This window comes from Mastomys coucha, unplaced genomic scaffold (assembly GCF_008632895.1).
Source record: "Mastomys coucha isolate ucsf_1 unplaced genomic scaffold, UCSF_Mcou_1 pScaffold18, whole genome shotgun sequence".
In the NCBI taxonomy this organism is placed as follows: Eukaryota; Metazoa; Chordata; class Mammalia; order Rodentia; family Muridae; genus Mastomys; species Mastomys coucha.
Window position 1 is genome coordinate 19,244,738 of NW_022196900.1, and position 7,327 is coordinate 19,252,064.

Genomic DNA, 7,327 nt, shown 5'->3' on the forward strand with positions numbered 1-7,327 from the left:
AGAGAGAGAGAAAGAGAAAGAGAGAGAGAGAAAGAGAGAGAGGGAAAGAGATGTTGAGGTCCAGTTAAATTTCTTTAAATTATTTTTACAGTCTTTAGAAATATTTGAATATTTGTTTGCTTTTTTCTTTTTATGTTTATGAATGTTTTTGTCTGTGTGTATGTATACACCATGTTTGTGCAGCGCCAGAAGAAGATGATGGATCTTCTAGAACTGAAGTTAAAGAGTTGTGAGCTACTATGTGGGTGCTGGGAACTGAACTTGGGTCCTCTGCAGAGTAAAAAGTTCTCTTAATTACTAGACCATCTGTCCAGCCCTCAAGAGAGATTTCTTGAAGCACATCGTAGTTTTCTGTCTACTTGATCCTACTGCAGACATCTAGACTATGAACATTGACCTGCCTATATTGTACAATGAGTAACAATCAAGAACATCTCAGCAGAGAAGTGCTACAAGGAAAGAAAACTGTGATAAATGAAAGGCAGATGAAGATTCACCAGAGAAATGCTGCTGGGAAACTGTGGGTGATGCCCATAGCCTGATGATAGGTTCAGAGGCTCAAAGAAGCAACAAACATAGTGAAACATGAACTGCTGGTGCTCAGAGGTGGGGAATGAAAACTTAGAACATCACAGATGAAGGTCATACTGACAACAGAATATAGGTCCATATGAAAGCTAAGCAGGGAAGACACCACATGCATGGCTCGTCTTTTTTTTAAAGAGCAGTTTCAGATTCATAGGAAAAATGAGAATGAGAATGAAAAGTCCTCAGACAGCCTCAGAATCTCTCCACATGAGTGAACTCCACACTACTGCCATAGGGTGCTTAAGTGGGCATCTTTCTTACAATCAGTGAACCAGTAACGGTGCATTGTTACAGCTCACTTCTAGGTGCTACATATAGCATACATCCATAACTGGCTCTGGACAAGTGCATCCAACATGCACAAGCTATCATATAGAACAGGTTTGTCCTGCCGTGGCAGGTGAGATATGCTGAAAGCTGAGAGTCTCTGCAGCAGGTCAGGCGACTCTCCTTACTAACTTCCCTGCTCCATCAGTGCACCCTTCCCTCCTCTCTAGTCCTTAGTGAACACTGATCATCTTACTGCCACGTCACAGCTTTGTTTTTCCAGAATGTGTCATGGTTAGAATTCTACAGTACACAACTTTTTCAGCCTAGCCTCTCTTACTTAGGAATATGCTGTTGAGATTTCTCAATGTGTCTTCATGGACTGCTCATGTCTTTTGAATGCTAAATAGCATTCCTAGGTCAAGCTGTGCCATGATTTATTTACACATTCACCTGCCGAAGATCCTATTAGCTGTTTCTAAGTCTTGACAGCTATAAATGGAACTGCTGTAAGCATTTGTGTGAAGATCTTTATGTGGAAATATTTAATAATATTTAGGTTAATAAATATTATTTAATAATAATAAATATTTAATAAATAATTTAGGTTAATAACAATGGTCATGACAAACAATGGGTCATGTTTAGAGTATGTTTATACTTTTATGACGATTTGCCAAACTGTCTTCTAAAGTAACTATACCATTGTGTGTCTTTATCATCGGTAAATGAGAGTTTTCATTGTTCCATATCATCACCAACATTTAGTGTTATCAGTAGTTTGGATTTTTGCTGCTGTCTATTACTTCTTTGATAATCTTAGTTGTCATCTTGATATAATCTAGAATCACCAGGTAAGAGATTTAAATAAATGATTATCTAGATCAGGTTGGCTGTGGGTATATCGTTCGTTCATGGAGGAGGGAGGTTGTCTTCATACTAATCTTAATTGATATAGGATGATTCAGCTCAGTTTGAGTGGCACCATTCCCTAGGCTTGTGCTCTGTAAGAGTGATACAGTGACTTGAGCTTCAACATAAATGCATTCACTTTTCTGCTCTTGACTGTGTGTAATGTGACTAGTTGTTTCACGTTCCTGTTACCTTGACTTCCTTATTATGATGGAGGTAACCTGGGAGTGTTAGCTAAAACAAACCCTTCCTTTTTAAAATTGTGTCAGGATATATTAATCATTGCACAGAAAAGAAACCAAGATAATGACAGTTATAATAACTAGCTACAGGAGGACTTTTCTTTATCAATTCCTTTAGATTTTCTGTATGGGAGACTATGACATACACAGATAAATATTGTTTTAATTCTAATTTATGCTCTTTTATCCTTTTTTCATATTCCATTAGCTAAGACTTCTATAATCATATTGATAAGGAGTGATGCCTTATTCCAGATCTTAAGGGAAAAGCTTCTAGCTTTTCATCAGAAAGTGCTTTATTAGTAAAAAGAGCAGGCTAGACTTCTCTGTGTTACTTTTTGCTGCATTGAATATCTGTCTTAAGGTCTTGTCTCACTCAGTGTGACTCAATTTTATGAAACAATGACTTTGATCTAAGTTAACCCATTTTAGGAGTAAGTGTCAAGAAAGAATAACTCTTATCTGTTTACCCAAGTAAGCAACCTCATCTGCCTGGACACCAGAAGGAACTAACTGATGATTAATTTATAACAATAAATAGCACTTGGAAAGTATACTCAATCATATAAGAAACAAGAGGCTTATGAGTATTAATCATATCAGTCAGAATCCCTCATTCAGACTATAATATAAGGGGTACTACAAGACCAAAAATATTACAGGGTCTCTGAGAGTTCCCCCAATCACTCATCACAAACCCACCCCATCCAGGAAAATTGGCAGAATAGAAGGGATAACTGCTTCTGTCCCCAGGTACCAGCACAAACACCAGTATCATCTGCCTGTGACAGTCAGCCCTCTTCAGATGACCTGCCACCTGGATCTGGATCTAGCAGCTCTGTGCCTGCACATCTTGTGCCTGTGGCTCCTAGGGCTTTTCATCTGTCCCACTATTCACCCTTCCTCTGAAGACTCTTCTATATCAGATCTCTTCCTGGACTTCAGGACAGCCTCTGTGAACTGCAACCTCCTTAATACTTTTGTTAACTATTCTATAATCTGTATGCTTATGTATTATGGTGTGAACTGTAAGAAATGAAATGTAAAACCTCTGATTACCAATGGGTGGTTCTCAAGGGAAATGAGAAACAATTGGAAAATTGTAGTCAGAGAAACCAATATGGTCTGAGAACTTATTGAGTACTTGATAAAATCTGACACTCTGGAAAGACATAAGCATGTCCCTCTGTGTTTCAGACATAACAAGTTCCTGACCTGTAAGTTTTCTTATAGCTGTTGCTTATCATGCTGAGAAAACTCTTCCTAAGTTGCTGAGAGAGGATATGAATGAGTGAATGAATGAATGAACACCACATTTGCATTCCTGGATTGCAGGCTATTTGGTTATTTTGTATAACTCATTTTTTATATACTTTGAACTTGGTTTGTTAGTATTTTGATGAAGATTTTTGCATCAGTGATCAAAAAATACTATAGTTTTCTTTTTGTGTAAGATCTGATTTTGGTACAGAGTAATACTGGTCTCACAGGATGAATTAGAAAGTATTATCTCTCCTAATTAGACACACATACACACACACACACACACACAGAGAGAGAGAGAGAGAGAGAGAGAGAGAGAGAGAGAGAGAGAGAGAGAGAGAGAGAGAGAGAAAGAGAGAGATCATAGAAAACTGGTAGTTTTCTATTTCTGGAAATAAGAGGGGCATGATGTTTTCTATTTTAAAAGATTAGTGATTATTTGTTAAGTGTTTTTAACAGATAGAAACATACTGAATTTGTCTATTTCTTCCTGTCTCAATTTTGCAGACTATCTCTTGAGACATTAGACCACCAAAACTAGGTTCTCAAATCTGTGGACAAAGCTACTAACTATCTTCTGTTACTCCTTTGACATCCATGTGATCTGTAGTGATGCCTCTTTTCCCTTGTCTGATTAACTTGCACTTTATTCTTTTTAAAGCTGGCTAAATATTCATTCACTTTGTTGATCCCCTACACAAAGAACCAGCTTTTAACTTAACTGATCCCCCAACACACATATACAAACTAATGTCCTAGAATTAGTTTTATTGATTTCTGCTCTAATTTTCATTATTCTTCTTTCACTTGCTCTCTATTTAATTTGTTCTTATTTTTCCTAGTTTCTTAAGATGGAGTCTTAAAGCTCTGACACATAAGGATTCAATAAGCAAATTCACTGCTATGGGTCTCTTTCCTAACCCTGAACCCATTATCACACACACATTTGGGTAAGTTGTGTTTTTATTTAGTTGGAATTTTAAAATCCTATTAAGATATCTTTTTTGATTTTTTTTGTTGTTATTTGAAAATGCATCTGTTTGTTACATAATGTGCAGCAGGTTGCGGATTGGCTTCCATCCTGTAAGGGGTACTACTTTTTATTTTATTTAGCTCTGTGTCTCTACATGTATGTCTATGTTGGCTCCCTCTGGGCTAGTGTAAATCTCTTGTAGATGCTATTATTTACTTCTATATATTTGTGAAAGGTTTTATATACTATAACCTTTAGGAAATCATAAGTTTGTCATCTTAAAATTATTGACATAGAAATACTGTGAGCTTCTCTTATATGAAACATTGTTGAAATTTAAGTGGAGAATCATAGACACTAGGTGTTGGGATGGTTGGGGGTAAGAGAGGGGTGTGGTTATTACATGCACCAAGTGTGGTTTTGGGATGAGGGAGCTCTTCTACCTCTGGATTACATCTGTGTCCACATTCTGATTATATTATGTAAGGGGTGGTTCTGATGCTAAGGTCCTGTTCTCCAATTGGTTCTTGATCTGTCTGTAAAGAAAGCCATGGGCCAATTGTAGAGTAGAAGGGAACTGGCAGAACTTCCAGGTCCCTGAGGGCAGAGAGGCAGATGATGCAAGGAAGGTGATGGAATTTGCCTTGTTTTGAAGAGAGGAGAACTGGGCAATCATGTGAGATCTCAAAACGGAGTAGCCACACAGGCTCCTACAGGTGGGTGGTCAGGGGAGTTTAGTAACTGATGTTTAGGGAAGGTGGGAGAAACTGAGATAAGAAACTGATAAAGGCAAGCTTTTCTAGGTGGGAGATAGTAGTGCCCAACAATTGTGTCCTAAGGCAAGTCAAAAAGGAACAATGGTGTGGCTGTGTCATTTATCTGAGGATTCAAGGGAAGCCAGGTAGAGGCTGGTAGCACAGCCACCTTCCCCGAGTAAAAGCAGATAGAGTATAAAACTACATGTAACAATGTTATACTATGGTTTTGAAAGCCAGCATCATTTGAAGAATGTACATAGAAGAGGGTACAGGGAATCTTTTCATATATATTTTCTCTCTCTTCTTTCTTCCTTTCTTCCTTCCTTTATTCCTTCTGTCCATCCTTTCTTTCTTCTGTTTTTGAGGAGGAGAGTTGAGGCAGTTTCCCATATAACCGAGGCTAGACTTGAGTTCTTGATAGTCCTGCCTCTGCTTCTCATACTGGGATTACAGGTTTGTGCCCCCATGTCTGCCCTCATATTATTGCTAAACTGCATGTAAATGTATAATCACTTAGAAAGAGGAATATGAAATAAGAGATGATAGTAACATTAACAACTACTGAATATAATAGGAAGCTATGAATCTATACATGCCTAAATAAATATTTGGGAGAAGAAAGAATTTTTATTCCCTCAGAGAGACTTAGTAAGAAATTAAGAGAATCAGAACTTCATTGCTTTCTGGCTGGAGATTTCCAAGCCTACTAATCATTAGAAAAACTCAGCAATTTATGGAATTTGTAGCCATGAAATTTTGAGTGTAGCAGTACTAAGCCATTGGTAATGGTTTCAGTCACAGAAAATATTTTCAACAAAATCATTTAACAAAACCTCCCTAACCTAAAGAAGATGCTTATCAAGGTATAAGAAGCATACAGAGCACCTAATAGACTAGACCAGATAAGAAAATCTCCTTGGGATATGATAATCAAAACATTAAATGTATGGAACAAAAAAAGAATATTAAAAGCTGTAAGGGAAATATACCAAGTAACTTATTAAAATAATACCTGACTTCTCTCAATGGAGATTCTAAAGTCCACAAGGGCCTTGACAGATGTCCTATAGACTCTAAGAGACCATAGATGCCAGACTAGACTACTATACACAAGCACCATATCATCACAACATCAACAGATACAAGAAAGTTGAAATAACACCCTTCATACTATCTAACCACCACAGATTAAAGCTGGATACCAACAACAAAAAGCTCACAAAGTCATGGGAACTTGACAACTCACTACTGAATGAAAAATAGACCAAGACAAAAATTAAAGACTTTCTGAAACTAAATGAAAATGAATACTCAACATACTCAAACATATGGATTCTAACAGGCAGGTTTATAGCACTAAGTGCATACATTTTAAGAAATGGAGAGATTCCATACTGGTAACTTAAAAGCACACCTGAAAGCTCTAGAACAAGAAGAAATCATACCCAAGAGAAGTAGATGCCAAGAAATACAAACTCAGGAAATTAATAAAATAGAAACAAATAAACAAAAAACAATACAAAGAATCAATGAAACAAAGATTTGGTTCTTTGAGAATATCAATAAGATTGACAACTGTTATCCCAATCAGCTAAAATGCAGAGAGAAAATATCAAAATTTAACAAGATTAGGAAGGAAAACAAGATGCAACAACAGACACCAGAGAAATCATGAAAATCTTAAGGACATACTTTAAAAACCTGTACTCCACCAAACTAGAAAATCTAAAAGAAGTAGATAATTTTCTACTTAATTAATAATTACACAGAATGAACCAAAGTTAAATCAATATCAGATAAGCAATTTAAACAGGCATATAACCCCTAATGAAATAGAAGCAATAATTAAGTCTTCCAACCAAAAAAAAAGCCTAGGGCCAGATGGTTTTTAGGACAGAACTATTCAAGACTTTAAAAGAAGAGTTGAAGCCTCAAATTATTCCACAAAATGGGAATAAGAGGAACATTATCCAATTCATTTTATGAGGCCAGTTACCCTGACATCCAAACTACTTAAAGACCCAACAAAGGAAGAAAGTCATAGACCAATTTTCATAATAAACATTGATGCAAAAATATTCAATAAAGTACTTGCAAACGGAATCCAAGAGCCCATAAAAATGATCATCTGTCATAAAGGCTTCATCCCAGATAGGCAGGACTAGTTCAACATATGTATCAATAAATGTAGTCCACCATATAAAAAAAACCTAAAAGACAAAAACTACAGGATCATTTTATTAGATGCTGAAAAGGTTTTTGGACAAAGTTCAACAGCCCTTCATAACAAATAAAGAGACTAAGGATAAAAGGAACATACCTCA